Below are 19,095 nucleotides of genomic sequence, written 5' to 3'. Positions count from 1 at the left end.
AAGACTGGATGTGATACTTAGTGGCATGGTCTGGTTGAAATGGTGGTGTTTGGTCCGTAGGTTGGACTCAACAATCTCAGAGATCTTTTCCAACCTAGTTCTGTGTGATGATGTGGTTCTCTGATTTCAGGTAGCATTGATGTACTGCCATAAGTTTTGTGCTGTTATTTAATCAAACTGCATTTCTTACCTTGTGTTTTGTTTTATGCAAAATCATGATAACTAAAGGTAGTGACTTTACAGGCAGAAGGATAAAAATAGCACAAGACATTTTAGATTCTTTGTAAAATTATTAGCTAAAAATAGACATAGATATTAAATAAGATCTGAAATGTTAACTACTTTGATCCCTGGTTAACAAACATTCCCATTCATGCAGTTTAGATGCTACACAGAAAGAAGACTATGCGAAAAAAAACTTCGGTTGTACACTATGGAAACAGGATTTGGGATCATCTCTTGTCCTCTTTTGCTGCTTATCAAAAGTTAAAAGTTTGTCTTTTTCTTCAGTGGGCACTTACACCAAATTGAAGTACAGTATGCTTTAAGCTAGTGATTGCATCAGTCACCAGCATCTGTTACTGAGGGGTGCTGAGTCTGGTTAGCTGTAAATGGACAGAATCATCAGTCTGGGGAAGTCCTCCTTTTCCGTGATTATTTGTTGCTTGTGCGTGACACTTAAGAGTTTTTGTCTGTGTTTTCCTCCTCTGCTAATTCCTCAATATTAGGGAATTAGTGTCTCTCTGCATGCCATTTACTATCAAACATAATCCCCTTTTTCCCTATTTCCTTCCATCTACATCCTTTGATGAGAAATATTTAGGCCACTACATGTCTTTATTCTTGTCAAGCAGAGGCTGATGAAAGATCTGTTACAGGGAATTTTGCTCTATCTATAGAGCAGGGTAGCTCAAAATACATGCTTAGACATATAGAAGGCAGGGACTGACAGCTGTTAGATACTGTAGACCTTCATTGTTTTCTACCATGGTCATTATGCCAAATGTGTCAAAACACAGGGAAACAAATTTGTATAGAAGTGAAGGGGCATATTTTTTGGCAGGGAAGAGAGTGCAATGTCCACTATCCTATTTTTAAGATACCCATTATGACCATTTTGGTATCTGCTAAATGCTTTTGTAGAAGCCCAAGATCGTTCCATTTGCTTTTTTAAATGCCTTTTCTCTTAAGTTTTGCCCTCTAACTGACTATAATTACACAGGGAGGCTTAGTTTGAGTTTAACTACTGGTTTTCCTGTGTGTCATTACATAGTGTTGGGGAATTATCAGGCACAGTTGTAAACTACAATATATTACTTCATTTTCTTTTTTAGATTAGACTGTTTATAAGCCAAGTGTTCCAGATGAGAGACAGAGAGCACTAATCAAAGCTGACAAAGCAGAAGGAAAGCTTGTGTTGAACTATGAGGCCGTTTGCAACAGCCTTTTGCTCCCCTCAAGGAAATAAGAGCATGCTGAAGACACAAGCTACATTACTAGTGTAAAACAGAATTCTTCTGTGTCAATACTTACATATTCACCATTTCTGTGTTAATGCAGCATGTGCCTTCCCTGTCTGTGTCACCCTGCACATGTGGTGTAGGTGGTGTCCAGACACAGTTCCTTGTCTGGTCATGCACGTGGGATATGCCATTGGCTGCTGTCAGCAATAGAACTGCAGTTCTTGCCGTGCTCTGAGCAGTTCATGCTGTCTGTGCTCAGCAAAAGGTGTAGCACCCTTCATTTAATGTCTCTTGCAGCAGTGTGCAAAGGGACTGTGTGTTACATAGCAGGCCAAAAGCTGCCCAGCTTGAAAACACTTGAGAAGGTGGATGGATGTTGGGAAGAGCTCTGAGGAAGGAGCTCCGTTTCCAGGCAGAGGGGGGAAGCACTTGAGCTGCTTGCTGTGCACAGCCAGTGGTCTTTGAGAAGAGCTCATGTTCTCATCAGTTTTGTTAGTTTGCTTTACCATCCAGTTAAAGTCCTGTAACGTGCATCTGCTTTTATCCATACTTTTCTGCATGTGTGATTTGGGTGAATGTATGTGAGACGTAAATTTTAAATTTTATGGGAAACACAGACTGTTACTCTGGTGTTGCAAGGCCCCTTTTACAGCACTTCTAAGTTTACAGAAATCAAAAGAAAATGATGGGGTTTGTTTTGAGGTACATGTTTGAGTCAGCACTGAAAGTCATTTGTGTTGCAGGCGTCTTCTAATTGAAATATTTCTGTTAACATCAATAGTTTCTATTACTGTATGAAGTATTTTCCCAGTTGTGCTTCTGATTAAAGAAATAACAAGTTCCTAAGCTGGCGCTTTTAACCACTTCTTCTTCTCTAAGAAAACTCTTACTTAATACTGTGAGAGTCGAGTACCATTCCAGGCCACCATCCTGCTTTAGCAGGAGCTGTAAGAGTGCTGCTGTGTGAAGAATTTTTGTGTCAAGTTATCAGCACTTTTCTCCTTCCACTGGAACCAGCAATTCTCAGGGTATTTTTTTTTTGCCAAGAGTATTTCTCCTCTTTTTGAAGCTACTCATGAATGTAGTCAATGTCTTGCTATGCTCTTTTGAGTCTCTTATGTCTGGGATAAGTTCCAGGAGCTTTATGGTGTGGCTTTAGGCTCCACTGGGTTGGAGATGCTTCTATTTGTCACCCAGACAAGAACTATCCTTAACTATTTAACACAAGAAAAGAAAAATGAAACAAACAAACTAACTAAAATACAGGTAAAAAAAACCCAATAAAAATATAAAACCATTTTCCTGTTACAAGGTGGAGGAAAAAGATACCCTAGGCACAGCTGGCAATTAGTTGTATTTTTTCTTCAGATTTTTAACCAGCTCTCATAGAAATCTGGTTTTTGATGGACAGATCTCTAATGATAGTGGACATTGAGAGCATCAAATTTAATATGCTCTGCAGGCCAGGGTTGAAGTACCAGAAAACTGTGAGTCTCAGAGAAATGCCCTTGGAGCTCACTTTGTCTGCTCACAACTTGCCCTTTCTTGTATTTAACCAGTTTGAGTCCAGGTCATCTGCCCTAGGCTCTTCTGTGTCAGTGGGATGGGGGAGTGTGAAGGGAGCTGATTTTTGAATTTATTTTTTTTTCCTTTTATTTTTAACCCAGAACACATGAGCAAAACAACAGGCTATATGCCACTTGAAATCCTGGTGGTTCATGCAAAGTGTCAAAGTAGCTGTTAGTGCTGTCAGAAATCTGTTCTTGGTTAGTTTGGCAAAACATAAACTAGTAAGTGACTCTCCAAAGGTATTTCTGTGATTATGTGGCAGGTAATGACACATTTACTGTGTTAACAAGCTTGACAAGTAGCTTGCTTGACATGTCCAGCAACCTCCAATTAAATTTTCTGTAACCTACAGAAATCATTCCTTCTGATATTGCATGCTAGTACCCTGAAAGAGTCTGGAAACATCTAAGCCATCCTAATTAATTTGATAAATTTTATAGGTGTTGCTTATCTTATGATTAAACAAAATCTTGGGGAATAGGATTCTTCAATGTAGCCCAGTTAAATCTTTTGCAAGGGCTGATAAAGCTTCCAAGTAGTAGAAACTGAGCTGCAGATCATTTAAATCTGTATTATCTCATCAGTGGGTAATTTCCAAACCTCACTTATTATGTAAATGTATTCAGTAACCAGAAGGAGGCTTAAGTATGTGAGAAGTCATACGTTTATGTGCTGTAAGTCATCTCACCTGTGTTATGTTTATTCTGGGTGAAAAACAGTGTCTGACTGTGACTGGGAGTCTCTCTAGGGATCTCATCCTCAAATCTGCAGTGCTGTGATTTACAGGAACAGCCTTGTGATGCCTCTTGAACCTTTTGGAGCTTCCTGTTTCTTTCTTAGTCTTTCCAGGACTAATGTAATTTTAGCTACTTCTTAGCAATTAGATTAGGCACAGGCAATTTCCTTGTAAAATTGCCTGAGCAGGTTCTTCCATAACCTGTAATAGATTTGTTGTGGCTCAGCGATGTTTGGCAGAATAATTAACCTGGACTTCAACACCACAAATAGGTATGTAGCTAAAAACCACAGATCTGCTCAGATGCTTGTTTGAGTTTCTATAAACATAGTCTCTGTCATGGCCATATGTGTCTTCAGTTTATGGTCTCTTCTGCAATCTATTCACTCTGGAAAATCACATTTTAAGTACATTGGACAATAAATCCCTTGCACCTCTTACCCCACAAATGTGCCAACATTAGGCGGTGTCAATTTGTGCCATGTGTGTCTTTGGTGTTTATTTTAAAATAATATCCCTGTGTTTGTTTTAGAATAATACTATTTAAAACAGTACCCTTGAATGTTCAGGGATCTTAAGACAGAGGAAAGAGAGCAGTTCAAGATTTCATAAAAATCAAGAATCACCTTTGTAAGCATCTTTCCAAATAAGCCTGAGAACTGTACAAACTGGACAATTTCTTTTTCATGCAAGGACTGTATTGATTTTGTGCAGCATGACATGTTCTGCTAGGTCTTTGTGCAAAAGAAGCTGTGCTAACCTTCTGCCCCTTCCCCTATTAACCTCATCACTTTCTGGCTGCATGTGTCTGGTAGCCCTGCAGCTATCCCCATAAACACAAATGCCCCTTTAAACATAATTTCTCAAGGATTTTCCTCTTCGTTTCAGAGAGCACAGAGAAAGCAGAATGTCCCTGTTCACACAGAGACATACCATTACATTATCAGCCAGGAGTCTGATTGCTGAAAAGAAAGAAAACCCACCCATGGGTAATTAGTACTGTGTGTGTAGTTAATCGATTTAAAATTAAATGCCACTGGTGCTGCTGAAAGGTCTTGGGTTTGTTATTGCTTTGAAAAAAATCTGATTTAGTGAAGACCATCTCTGAGAAGGAATATTGGTTCTTTGTGCACTGCCTGCAACAAAAGAGAAGCTGGGGGTGCAGTTTTCACAAAGGATACTGTAAATTTTATTATCACCTAGATTGTAGGGGGGTTGTGTTGATTTTAAGAGAGAAGCCCTTCAGTGTAAGAAAGCAGTTGTATATTCTCACTCACAGCAAAAGGAGCTCGTGTCCCAGTGGTCTTGCGGATGAGATGGGAACCTCATCTCCTGCTTCCTAGTCCATCATCCTCATCATTAGATGATTCTGCCTCCCAGGCAGACTGATTACTTCATATTTTCATTCATTAATGATTTATCAGACAGCTCCTCCCCTAAAGGCTCATCTCCTCTGTTATACTCACAGCCCACACGCAACCAGCAACATGTAGCTTCCAGCTGGCACTCTGGCTTTGGGAGAGCAAGCTGCTGGTAGCCCTTTCCACATCTCCTGCTGCCCCCTCCTCCCCTCCCTTCCCAGCTGCTCGGCTCACCTGCCTGCTCCTTGCTGGCTTCTTAGATTGCACCAAAGCCATGAAATCCCCTGTGTCCTGTCCTCCTATGCCATCTCTCCAATCTGATTATATAATGTGCTTTTCACAACTATTTTTTCAATTAAAAAAAAACCAAAGAGATGAGGTGACCCCGCCTGTAATGCAGCCATGCTTGTGTCTTTGTTACAGGAAGAGTGGCCTCTCATTTTGGCGAGAGGGTTTGTTCAGTAGTGACTTCGATTTTGGTAGAGGAGTGGGAGTACTGGGGAGAGACTGAGCGAGCTGTGTCTGTGAGCAGGAAGGTGTGGGTTGGCAACAGTTTCAGGTTTTGCTATCAGGTGCTTGGCACACCAGCTCTGTTGAAATCCCTCTCCAGTTGTCTGTGTGAGAGAGTGATTTTTATCACGTTGCTGAAGATTAACTCTATTCTTGTTCTCTCTTCTGCTCCCAGGAATCAGGCATGCTCTGAGGTCTGGGAAAGAGAATCCAAATGAATTCTCATGATGAAAGGGGGGGAAAATTCAGAATTGTTTGCTACTATCCAACTTGTCCGCTGCAGGCAGGTGGTGACTGAAAGCAGTGGGAAAAAGGGCTGCAGGACAGAAGAAAAAATATAAGCTAGGAGAAAAGGAATAAATGAAACTCCCTTGAGTCATTTATACATGAACATATAACTCTTGAGTGCTTAATCTACTCTTGGCAAGTGGTGACTGATAACTAATTTTCTCTTACCTCTCCCACACCCTCCCAGCATCTTCAGAAAGGACATGTGACAGGAATAATAAATCTCATTATTTTAACAGGCTAAAATGGAAATTATGGATTAAAAGTGCTATGTATGCCTCAGTAGAGAGAAACTGATGGTTCCTAGGATGCCTAAAGTATATTTCACTTGCACTGTTTCTGAGATCTTTCTGAATTATTCAGGGCCCTCCACTTACCTCTTTGGCACAACACTTTTAAGTAAACCAGTGTTAAAGTCATCAGTGTCCAACTGAGCAGCCTTTTTGCTCCTACTGCTTGAGGGTAGCTAGAGCCTGACACTGCTCACACTTTGGGGGAAGTCTGGATCTAAATCTAGACTGGATTACCTTTTACCTCAGGTCTCTGAGTTGGAGCTTTGTGCTGCTGTTTTAAGGAGAGAGATGGAAGGTGAAGGGAACTTCAGGCTGACACACGTAGTGGTGCTGCAAGACTGATCAGTCTGGATGCCTTTGGCTTTGGAGGAGGGAGAGGTGTGTGAGAACAGTAGCTGGTTGTGTTCTTTGTGCAGCCAGGTGTCTTAAAAACTAGTGCCAGCTCTGAGGGTGTAGGAACTCTTACTGTTCCGTGTCAGAGGCAGCTTTGGTGCTTCACAGAGAGGGTGGAAGGCCGTGGCAGGACTCTGCTCAGACAGGCTGAGGGAAAAGTCCGTTGTACGTGACTCAGGTCAGAACAGGGGAAAACCAAGACCAACAGCTAGTAACTTATTTCAAGGGGTAATCTGTGAGCAGAACAGGGATTTGTGACAAGGGTCTTGCAAGCCTCTAGACCAAGGACACAGCCCATTGCTTGCTGTGAGCTTGGTGCATCACAGAACTGTGGATGAGGATGGCAACTGAGATGGATAAAGCACTTCATGCATTAGCAGGTGTGTCAAAGCTTCTTCCCGGTCTCTCAGTAAAACCTGTCAAACCTGGCACACTGTCAAAAGACCTAAGGGCTTGTTGCCTGAGGAGATTTCCATCAGTAAAGCTGAGTATAAATTTACAACACCTGACTACTTCATTCTCTGTTCTCTGTATGTGGAGTGTGTTACGCTGTGCATAGGATGCATTAACTGCATTAACAGTGCAAGAAGTCACTGTAGTGCAAAGAGTATGTACTGAATTTCCACCTAGTGCTAACTGTCTGAGGTAAAGCACAGTTTACCAAGCAGTTGTTTGGTTTTTCCTGGCATCCCATCTCTTAGCTTTACCACTTGGATTGGAGCATGGGACATAAAAAAGAGGGAATCTGAACCACAGCTTTTCCCTGCAAAATGTGCTACCTTACTGAATTGTTGCATTTGTCTGTATCTTGTAAAAGGAGTGAGAGGGGAATTTCTATAAGTGCAGCAAGTCTTCATATGACCTGACAGAATCACAAACTGCTGCAGTTAGAAAGGGCATCTGGAAATCATCCGCTCCAACCCTCTGCTCAATCCAGGGCCAACTTAAAGTTAGACGTTCTGGTGTCTCAGAGTCATGTCCAGGTGTGGTTTGAGATATCTCCAGCAAGGAGACTCTGCAGCCTCTCTGGGCAGCCTGTGCCAGTGTTCAACACTCTCACAGTACAAGAGTTTTTTTCTCATGTTTAAAGAGCATTTCCTGTACTTTAATTAGTACCCATTGCCAGTCACTGGAAACCACTGCAAGGTCTTGCCTTGTCTCATCTGCTGCCTCCCATGAGGTATTCATACACGTTAATAAGATTGTCCTGAGCCTTCTTTTCCAGGCTGAAGAGTCCCAGCTCTCTCAGCCTTTCCTTGTAGGATGGATGCTCTAAACCCTCAACCAACTTTGTGGCCCTTTTACTGGATCTGCTCAAATAAGTTAATATCTCTTCTGTACAAGGAAGCCCCAAATTTTCAGGGATCCCTAAGCTGAATCCAGCAGTCCAGTCATGTCTTACCAGTGCTGAATACAGGGGAAGGATCGTATTTCTCAACCTGCTGGATGTGCTTTTTCTGGTGCAAGTCAGGAGGCTGATGGCCACCTTTGCCATAAGGGAGCATTGCTGGATCATGTTCAACTTAGTTTCTACTGGAACACTCAGATTTCCTCCTGCAGTGCTGCTTTCAAGCTGGTCAGCCCTGGATTGCCTGAACCCTGCCAATTCAGGTTGGCGTTTTTAGCTTTTTCTTGTGTTTAATGTGTCTGTGGCAGCTATTTGTTTGTGCAGACTGTTTGGTCATTTTACATAATTACATTATTGAACTAAATTAACTATCATCCTGAAATCATGTCCTGTGGAAAGCAGTTCACAAAACAAGGCTCGGTGGAGGCTTGCACCAAAATGGAACATGTAACCCACCTAACATATTTGGGTTTATTTCCTCCCTTTTTCTCACGCTTAAATGTAAAATAAGCATTATACTGAAGGAACCGGGCAAAGGCTAATTTGCCTCATTTGAATGTGAAAAGGAGCCCACATCCTTCCTGTGCCCTGCAAAGAATGCAGAAAGACTTTACAGAGAAAACAGATGTACTAATATGTATCATTTGCTGGGGGCAGGGGGAATCCAGGGTGCTGCCTTTAAAGCAGTACTGAACTTGCAAGAAAATAAAAGCACCAGCATACAAAATATAGTTCTGGGAAGCTGACAAGGCTGGGACTCTTTCCTTTTGCTTACATTTATGCTCCTGGCATCTGAAAAACTGCTCTGAAAAAATATATATACAAAAGGAAATATGGAGCTTCATTTCTCATGCTTCATCTTCGGAGAAGATGTTAACTGCCCAAATGCAAACAAAAAGCAGAGACTCCAGCCCAGCTGTCTCTGCATTTCAGAGACAATATTGCCTCGCCAGAAGAATACACGACTGACATCATAAACAAAACAAACATAACTTTTGGAAGTATCCCTTGATTTTATTTGTGTTTTAAATACCTCTCTAACATGTAAATATGAAAGAGTTTGTCCTGTTACATCACAAAAAATGCAGGATACAGTGGGGAGTTTTAATGGTCTGATGGTTTTTGGCGTGGGAGATAGAGAACAAGTGAACTCAGATGTTATTTCTACAGCTATGCAATACAACTCAGTTCTTTCCTTTCCTGACCCATCTGTTTATCCCTTCCCAAGAACTTTGGCATTGAGCAGTCAGCACTGACCAGTCAGCTTGTGCATCTGCTGGTGTTCATAACTTCCCAAATTCAACAACTTGAATTATGCAGATTTGGCCCTGTAGCAGCACTGAGTCTCTTGCCAGCTTTTAGCTTGCAGACAGGAGGCAATAGCATGTGGCAATTCATAATTTATTATATACATGTATTGTCAGTCCCAGTAATAAATAAGAGGATGCTTAAAAGTTTTCTCTTAAAAGGCTACCTCAGACTTCCTAAATTAAAAACTGGTTTTCCAAAAGCAGAGAAGTGAAGTGTAGCAGTTCCTCAGACTTCTTTGTTCAGCAGTGGTAGCTGAGCAACATCCATGGCTAAGTGCAGTGCTTAGTGAAGATGTTGTGTTCTTCTCCCTAAATGCAACACAATGGACATTTCCTTACAGTCTGCAATAATGAGGTTCATTTCAGAATTGCCATTTCCTGCTTGATCTGCTGTTTGCACCTTTGGAAAGTGATCTTTATTCACCGGAGTTTTAAATCTATAGCACTGACAAATATCCAGCCATACAAATATCCAACCATGGATAAGACAGGCTCAATAACCTTGAAAAGAGAAATTTTAAGCCCACTTCCTTAAATCACTTAGATGAATGTGAATGGAGCTCAACTTCTTTTGAGGTGTTTGAGTTGCAGTTTAAGTGCTGGCTTGTTTTGTACGATGAGGGTAAATAAAATCTTGGCCTTGAACTGGTATCTGTCTATTGGAACAAACATCTCAATGCAGCACACTGCAGAAGGAAGGAAGCAGAAGAGAAATTAGATCACTTTCCTGCATTACTTCTTGTAAGTGTAGTCTTCTTACGTATGGAACACACATTTCCTCTTGTAAAAATATTGTAACAGCCTGCAGTAGCCAAACAACAAATAATCTGCTGTGGCTGAAAACTGGAGTCAGAGGAGCAGGTTTAGAGGGAAGTATTGGAAGACTGCAGGTGATCAGATCTCTCATGCTCCGAAAAGACAGTGAGGGTGAACTACCTAGCAGCTGCTGCGATTGTCCTAACAACCACGGCTTTACAATGTGGAGGAAATAATAGACTGACTCTTCATACAAATGGCAGTGTAAAGGTATGAGTGCATTTTGTTCTTGCTTTTTGTTTTGTGTCGTGCATGCATTTAGACAGAACCATGTGGGTAACTTAATCTCTTCTTCATGTGCCTTTATCCTGGAGTGTGCGTGCTTTCTTTATCTCTGTCTACAGTGAGATGAGTTTGTACTCATATTCCTTTTGTTCTTTTACATCACCGTTAAGTCCCAGCTGCATGGACGGCACCAGATGTGTTTTGTGAGAGGAATCACAGAGGTGAGAATCCAATTCAGTAACAGAATCACCATTCAAGGAATTGTTTGCATTAGAAGAACTTTTAAAGTTCATCTACTCAAACACTCTTGCCCTGCACAGGGACACCTGCCACTAGACCAGGTTACTCAAAGTCCCATCCAATCTGACATTAAACATTTCCAGCAATGGGACACCTGCAACTTCTTTAGGAGGTCTGTGCCAGTGTCTTGCCACCCTCATTGTAAAACATTTCTTCCCATATCCAGTTTAAATCTACCCTTTTTCAGTTGAAAACTGAGGTTTAAAAAAAAGTCACTACAGGTCCTGGTAAAGAGCTTCTCTTCATGTTTCTTATAAGCCTCCTTTAAGACTGTTCTAAGGTCTTCCTGGAGTATTCTCCATGCTGAACAGCCCCAACTCTCAGCCTGTCTACATAGGAGAGATGTTCAGTCCCTCTGGTCATCTTCATGTCCCTCCTTTGGACCTGTTCCAACGAGTTCAAGGTCTGGTGCTGGAGATTGTGGAGCTAGGTGCAGAACTCCTGATGGGATCTCACAAGAGCGGAGTAAATGGACAGAATCACCTCCCTTGACACGCTGGCCACACTGCTTTTGATGCAGCCCAGGATTCAGCTGGCTTTCTGGGCTGGAGTCACACGTTGCCAGCTCATATCCAATTTCTCATCCACTTGTACCCATAAGTACTTCTCCACAGGCCTTCTTTCAGTTCCTTCATCCCCCAGTCTGTACAGATGCTGGTGATTGCCCTGACCCAGGTGCAGGACCTTGCACTTGGCCTTGTTGAATTTCACATGGTTTGCACTGACACACCTGCCAAGCCTGTCAAAGTCCCTCTGGATGACATCCCTTCCCTCCAGTGTGTCGATGGCTCCACTCAGCCTGGTGTCATCCACAAGCTTGCTGAGGGTGTGCTCGATCTCACTGCCTATGCCATTAATAAAGATCTTGACCAAGATAGACTTAGATGAGATATGAGGAAGAAATTTCCTACTGTGAGGGTGGTGAGGCACTGAAACAGGTTGCCCAGAGAAGTTGTGGATGCCCGATCCCTGCAAGTGTTCAAGGCAAGGATAGGTGGGGTTTTGAGTAACCTGATCTAGTGAAAGGTGTCCCTGCTCATGGCAAGAGGTTGGAACAAGATGGTCTTTAAGGTCCCTTCCAATCCAAACCAGTCCATGATTTTATTACTAAATTGTTATAATTCCTGATGATTGGTGGCCTTAAAACCCTTATTGCCTAACCCTTGTGATGCTTATGTAGGTTCTAACATAGAGTAAAAGATTCTGTGGCTTCTGATGCTCAGCCAAACTGTGGACCACAACTTGTGGCCACATTCTAGGGGCAGGTCACATAAAGGGCAGTAGACAAAGGACAAAAGTGTGCTTTTACTTTGTGTAGGGGTGGTTTAATGCTCCACATTGAGTAGCTTCAGTGGCTGTTACACATGATCACTCTTCTCTCAAACCACACTTCCTACGGACATTAAAAATGGTAATCTTTATCTGTCTCTCAGTTGTGGTCAGATAACAGATGCAGGCTTTTATTGTGGTAGAGTGACCCACACAAGTAGCTGCAAAGAGCAAAGTGAGAATCCTCACAAGACTTTCTCTTCCTGGAAACTCTCCAGGCACACAGAAAGGGGAAGCCTTAAATATCTCATCTGGTTTTTGTGTTATACCATTGCAGACAATCTTTCTGTATGGACTGATGAGGGAGGAGCTGGAGGACTGGGAGAAAAGAAAAACTGTAAATAGCAGAGCTGGAAGCCTTTCTTAAGAGAGGAAGTAAAAGAGAGAGGAGGAAGTGAGCTTGGGATCTGCTTTTTTGTTTGCTTTTTATTGTATAAAGTTGAGGGACCAGCTACATTCAACCCTGGTATTTTCCCTGGTGAGTTCTGAAAAACTGTGTCATTCATGTGTGGGTCTTCTTCTTTTTTACTCATTTTGCTCATTTCAGGAGCAACACCACCAGGTGGATAAAAAAATCTTTAGCTTAGTCTTTTATTCTCAGGATAGACATTGTGGCATCCTTGATCAGATTTCCTACCATGATTCGTCTTTCCCATGGAAAAAAATATTCCCGGCTTCTCTTCTTGCTGTCCCTGTGCAGAAAAAGTCAGTGTTGCCTCAGTGTTCTCTGGCTTCAAATTATGCAGTCTCAGAGCATGCTAGAGCTTGGATATTTAAGTGAGTGGCAAGGCAGGAAGGTGTAGTCTTGACAATTATATTGAAAGCAGATCCATGCAACCCCCTAAATTTTAGAAGCATGTGAGAAAGGGAAGAAGAGTGGTTTACATTAAGTTGAAGGAACTATGCTAGAAACTCTTTTGATTGTGGCCATAAAGGACTGCATTAGGCTGTTCCTGGGGTTTTAAATTAATATCTTCTACAGGACAGATGTTTCGTGCATCTTATGTGCAAAGAGCCAATTATATAGACAAGTCATATAAATTTAAGCTATAAATGAAATGCTGTGTATGCATTTACATTTTGTAAACGTTTAGAAACATTTATCTTGGTTCTCCTTTTCTTCGACAGCATGTATCAGCATTGCTGCTGGGAGGTGGGCATGTCTTTGGCTGGGGTTTGGGCTGTGCTTTGTTTCCTCTCATTGTTTTCTTCAGTGAGGAAAGGAGATTGGATAAAACTCTTTTCTGGTCTCTGTTGACATCAGCACATTCGATCTGCCTGCGTCCAAAAGAATTATGTCAAAGCAATTGCCTGCATTTGTTTCTTAGCGTGTTCTCCAGCAGCACTGTCGCTTGAGGGTCAGACTGGAATACATTAAACTGGAATTGGGGCAGAAACTGCAGCCAGCCTCAGGTCAATGATGCCTCTTGAGATTTGTGAAAGTGACACTTCTGGAGTTCATTGCATTAAATTCCATAGCATTTCTGCGTCTAGTCTGGGTGAATTACAAAGGCAGATGGGATGGTTAGTTTCACATTCTCCCATTTAATTCTGTGTCTGTGTGTCTAGAATAAAAGGAAAAGCCTTGCATCCAATTTATTTTGCAATATTTCAGAAAAAGATTTCTTTAAATCCATATAGTAAAGCTCTTTGCTTCTATGCAGTTTTTATCATTTATGGTTAGGAAAATTATCACAGTTACTTCATCTGTAAAATTCTATTTCTGGAGTTTGGCCTGTGTGATCCTTGGTACATCTTTTGACATAAGCCTTTACAGGGTTTAAAAACACAGTTGCATGTGTGCTTAACATCCTCATGCTCTCAGATGTAGCTGCCATTGTGCCAGAGGAAGAAGGGGAAAAATGCATCCAGGAGGACAGAAAGTATAAAAATGCAAATTAAAACTGTAGTTTTGCAGGCTCTGATTCATCTTTTTTTAGTAGCTCTGAAACCATGTCCTTGATCAGCCTTCCCTAAACTTCTGCTCTATTAGTGGCTAAAGAGTTGCCAATCACAGTTTTGAGTCCTGAGAACTGTTGATAGGAATGCCAGGTATAGCAGAGCTAAAGGGGTGGGAGGTGTGTGAATGTATGTACACATACACATACATACACACTACACTTGGACAGGCCTTTTTCCTCCCTAAATTTTTTCCAGACTTTCTTGCTGTGATTCACTCTGCAGAAGCTTTGTACTACATGTTTACTGAAGACAGGATGTTTCTTTTATGTTTGTAACATATGACCAAGATTTTACTATGCTGTGCATGCTGTGTTTTAGCAGGCATCACTTACTGAGCGTACACCAAAAGTTTGAAAAACACATTTTTCTCCACCTGTTGAACATAAAAATAACTGTAAAACCATAATTAAATTTAATTAGATGTTTGTATGAAATAACGCCTTCTAAATCTCTGGAGTGGCATATGTGAACTAGTCCTGAGCTCAAGTAATTGAGATTATTGTGTCTGTTTTATTTGCAGAATTTACACTGCAGCATTCAGTCATAAATGGGTTCATTCCAGAAGCTTAAAATGAGATGATGCCAGCCACTGGCACAAATCAAACACTTCCAGCCTTCCCACTCCTGCACATTGATAGGATTAATACTTACTGGCCAAAGGCCCAGTTAAAGACAGACAGCACACAGAAAAGCTTGTACTGGCTCCTTAAAGAACATCAAATTTAAATATTGGCAGACTGAGTTATTGGTAAGATTAAGCAAATTTGGTCCCCAGGGCCCCACAGCTGAACACATGGTCCCCAGGAACCAAAATGCCCAAACCCAGCCTTGGAACAGATAGCCAGAGGCTTTCTTGATAGCACCCAGTTCTCTCAGCGTGCAGGAAGGGAAGGAGAAGACACGTGGATGTCCCGAGTGACTTAGGAGGCTCCTGCAGGAGTAGTGCTCATATCCATTCATTCTGCTTAAAAGATCCAACTTGTTTTCCTGAAGAGCATAGCTAGTCCACTGGTTCATCCTAAAAGGGTGAATTTGGGAAAAGAGATATCTGTGAGGTATGGAGGATTCTTTTCCACAGCATAATTCTCTGAGGTTTCTCTGAGGTCACCTTCTGTGGCCAGGGGATGCTGGGATGAGATCCCAGGCAGATCCCTGGGACAAGGTCCCAATGGCATGCAGCAGATGAAGTGAATTGCTGAAACAAGGAGCCACCGGTGCTTTCTCAGTGGCAGAGCTGTAACAACACCCATTGATTTCCTAAAAGTGGTTTCCTTGGCATCTCAGTGTGAGGAGCTTTGTCCTGTGAGGTTTTGTGTGCATCCAGGTGCTGGGAATAGAGAGAGGCTGCCTGCAGATCCTGCAGGAGATGGACAATTGGATGTCATCCATATTTGATGGCACCTCATCCTTGAAAGCCTGGGGGTTCCTCAGAGATGTTTTGTAAGCTGTGAGCAGGAAGGCTGCCAGGATTAATATTCTCCAAGAAGGAAAGCAGCTTGGTGGCAACAGTGTGATGCAGTGACCACTCCGCTCACCTGGAGGAACTGCTGCTTGTATCAATTAACCCAATCCATGTGGGTGTGCCTCCTTTCCAATCAGGCATGGTTACTTTCTGCCTTTGCAGAGGTAGGCAGTACCTCATAACCTGTGATGCAAAGGGTTAATTGCCTATAACACATCATTGCTGAACAAGCAGAACAAACTGGCCTGTCTACAGTCTGGATTGGAATAATTTTCAGTCCTGATGCAATTTCTAACTTTGCTAGATCAGAGCCTGCTGCTGTCAAATTTATTCAGTGAAAGAATACTGCTATACTATGGACAAAATTCCCTCTAAGACTTTTGTTTATAACAAAGCCTTCTGTAGCCCAGTGTTTTCAGTTATTTAATTTCTCTTCCCTGAACACTCTTCCAGTTTTTCCAACAGGTTTTGGTTTGGGTTTGGTTTGGGTTTTTTTAAATAGATCAACAGAACCTGATCTGTTATTCATGGAGCAGAGGAACAAGAGCCAAATACAGGATCACCATAACCTACCTACTCATCTTCTGATTTTCATTTGTTTGTACAGCTGAGGCTCACATTAGCCCTTTTGGACACACGTGGGGAATTCATGTCGAGCTGATTGCTTCCCAGGACCCCGGGTCTCATATTCAGTCTCTGTTCTGGAGGATAGAGTCCTCTCTCTCCCTCTCATCCTGTAAGTATGGCCTGTCTTCTTCATTCTAATCAGGTGACTTTGTGCTTGGCCATATTAACACCTAAACCGGTTTCTCCCGTCTTTCTACAGACCCCAGTTGCTCTGTGTCAGGCTTGTTCTTTTGTGGTTTGTTTTCTGCTGTTCCCAGTGTTGTGTCTAGCCACAATGGCTTAATTTTAATCCAGGTTACTGATAAGGCTATTAAATAATAAAGGGATGATCACCAATGCCCGTGGAACTGAATAGGATCCCATTTGTTTGATAATTAATAGTTTCCCATTTACAGTTACACGTTGGTTTCCTTAATTTATCAGCTTTTTAATACTTCTAATATGATTGTGGACTCAAAAGTGACTTCAGTATAAAATAAGGTTTAGGTTTTAGCCTGATCTTGTATGGTGCTCTCCAGCAATGGAGTCCTGCTCGCCATGTACAGGTGGAGACATTCAAAGCCTTCATAAAGATACTCTACAGAACAAGTCAAATGACTTAGATTTGTAATACTGTTAACAATGCTGCCTTCATCAAGTGAACTTGTAATTTTTACAAGAAATTACATCAAATTAGTTTGACAGGATCTATTCTCCTTAAAGCCAAGTTAATTGACTTTAATTACAGAGCTTTGAAAAAAGTTATTGACGCTGATTTTGGTTGTTCTATCCCCTGCAAAATACTGGAAATTCATCCAACTGGCCTGTAATTACTTTTTACCCTTCTCAAATAGTAGCCCAGTGTGAGCCTTCTTCCTGTCCTTTGTCCTTCCCCAGGGGCCAAGAGCTGCTTTAGATGCAGTAGCAGCTCCACGTCTACCTCTGTTAACCTTCTGAGACAAATTTATTTCTAGCAACTAATCTGAATCACCCAGAATCGTTTATCTGCTGCTTAAGATCCCCTCTCCAGGGGCTCCTGTGGTGGGAAGCTATTTCATTATCATCATCATAAACAGATCATCCAGCCTTTTACCTGTGTGCTAACCGGAAACATTTACTGAATAACTTCTGCTGCTGTCATATTGTTATGAATGATTCTACAGTTTTTATTGTTCAGGATTCATCTTTCATAATCTGCTTAGAAAAATTTAAAATGTATTTCTGATTTTATGTGCCTTTATTTTTTCTAGTATCTTCTTGAGTCTTCTATATAATCTTTATTTTAGCTTTTTCTCACTTCTTGTTATCTCTTCCTCTTTCCGCTTTCATGGACCAGTTTTCTATATAATATTTTATATGTTTTTTCACTTCCCTGGTAAACCCAGCTGTTGGGGTTTTTTTCATTGTGAGTTATTTTTATCTAGCCCATTTCCATGGTTGTAACACTGTAGGCATTTAGGAAATGTCTTAAACTGTTTGCAGATATCAGCAACTTTCTGTATGTTCTGCCTTCAGCCTGATTTGACTCCCATTTGCTCTAGTTTTGTGAAACTGCTTCTGAGAAAGCATGCACTAGGATTTTAATTTATGTATCTACAATAAAATTCTGGTCTGGATTTGACTGCAGACAATGTTAGCTATTTGCACAGGAAGTGTTGGTCCTTTTCAGTCTCAGCCACCAGTAACCTCCTGGTTGGTGATCATTTCCTCTCTACTGAGACAAAATCTTGAGCAGGGATGCTCTGGCTCCTGTGCTAGACCCCAAATGACTTAGAAGCAGTTCAGGTGTAGCTACATCGCTCACCCAGCGGTGAGTTGTGTTTGTTGTGCCAGCACTGCAGCTCCTGCCCTTTGTAGCCCATGGCTGGGGCAGGAAGGGAGTGGGTTCTGCTGCACGTGGGGTGGGTGCTTGTGTGACCACTGTGGGGTTTAGCTTGTGTGTGGTGGAGTTCAGCTCTTCACCTTGTGGTGATTGTGCCGTGAACTGCTCCTACCCCCTTTGGTGCTGCGAGGCCAATGTTGTAGATGACTCATGTAGCTAATTGGCAAGAGCTTAATTTCACACGGTTAGCAAGGCCGATCCTTTTTTGAATTTAGGGGTTTAGTAACTTGTCATTTGCAGCCCTTTGGAAAGTACAGGCCTGTGCTAGTGACAAAAGGTCTCCAGAGTAACACAAGAGGGGATTTTGCACTTCTTGTATATAAGTGTTGAAGAAGCTCATCATCCCTGTAACTCTCCAAGATTATTTATTTCCGAGTTGTCAGTCACTCAGATGTCATTTGTGACACATACAGCCTGGCACCACCCTCTTCCATTTGGATTTTTTGAATTGGCTACAGCTGTTTCTTTTAAAAATATAATAGTCTAAATATAGCTATTATTTTTCAAGAGTACTGTTTTGCATTGCTACTTTATAGGCAGAGGGTTTATCCATTTTTTTCAGAATCCTGTAATTAGCATATAAACAACTGAAAAGGGTCATCTTCTCACAGCCTTTGCTTTCGTTGATGCTCTCCTCGATATCATGGTTTGTGTTGAATGTGCTTGTGGATGCTTATTTGACCTGACCCTCCCAGCCAGCCTGGCTTAGAGTGTCAATTTGTTCCCTATCAAGAGGTCCTTTTCCCTTTACAACACAGTCTGCAAATCTGACACGTGTTCCCTGTGCTGTGGGGACAGCACAGTTGTTCATTTCAGTGGCCTTAAGTTTTTTGTCTCTTTGTGCCAGGAAACAGGGAGAAACTCCAGACAAGATCTCCAGATCTCCTGAATTGTCAAGAGTTTTGTATTTCAAGAAGTGTATCACAGAACAGTCATTTTCAGTGAAACCCTCCCTGTCTGCTCCAGATTACCATCCAGTTTTGCCTTTTTGTTTTAAATACAGAGAAATAGAGAAACCTCTGTGGATTCTTCCTCACGTACTGAGGGTGTAGAATATACCTTTGGTCAGCTGGGTTCAGCTTTCCTAGCTCTGTCCCTTCCCAGACCTCCCCCTGCCTTCTTGCTACAGTGGCAGAGTGAGAAAGGAAGAGGGTCTTGAGGCTTTGGGAGCACTGCTCAGCAAGAACTTAAACACGGGCGAGTTATCAACGTTGTTTTGGTCACAAAGCTAAAGCACACACA

At 41.9% G+C, this 19,095-nt stretch overlaps 1 protein-coding gene across 5 annotated transcripts in view; it reads left to right on the top strand.

The window, feature by feature from the left end:
- FYN (FYN proto-oncogene, Src family tyrosine kinase) overlaps positions 1 to 19,095 on the top strand; it is a 139,246-nt gene that overhangs the window by 69,443 nt on the left and 50,708 nt on the right. For 3 of the 5 annotated variants that reach the window (XM_066315266.1, XM_066315265.1, XM_066315269.1), the window contains exon 3: positions 15,973 to 16,101. The exons of the other annotated variants lie outside the window; for them this stretch is intronic. The gene's annotated coding sequence lies outside the window, so the exon portion shown is untranslated. The remainder of the gene's footprint in view (positions 1 to 15,972; positions 16,102 to 19,095) is intronic. 5 annotated transcript variants of the gene reach the window in all.

This window comes from Sylvia atricapilla, chromosome 3, assembly GCF_009819655.1.
Source record: "Sylvia atricapilla isolate bSylAtr1 chromosome 3, bSylAtr1.pri, whole genome shotgun sequence".
Classification (NCBI taxonomy): Eukaryota; Metazoa; Chordata; class Aves; order Passeriformes; family Sylviidae; genus Sylvia; species Sylvia atricapilla.
Note: the sequence above shows the minus strand (reverse complement) of the source record. Positions and strands in the feature narration are given on the sequence as shown.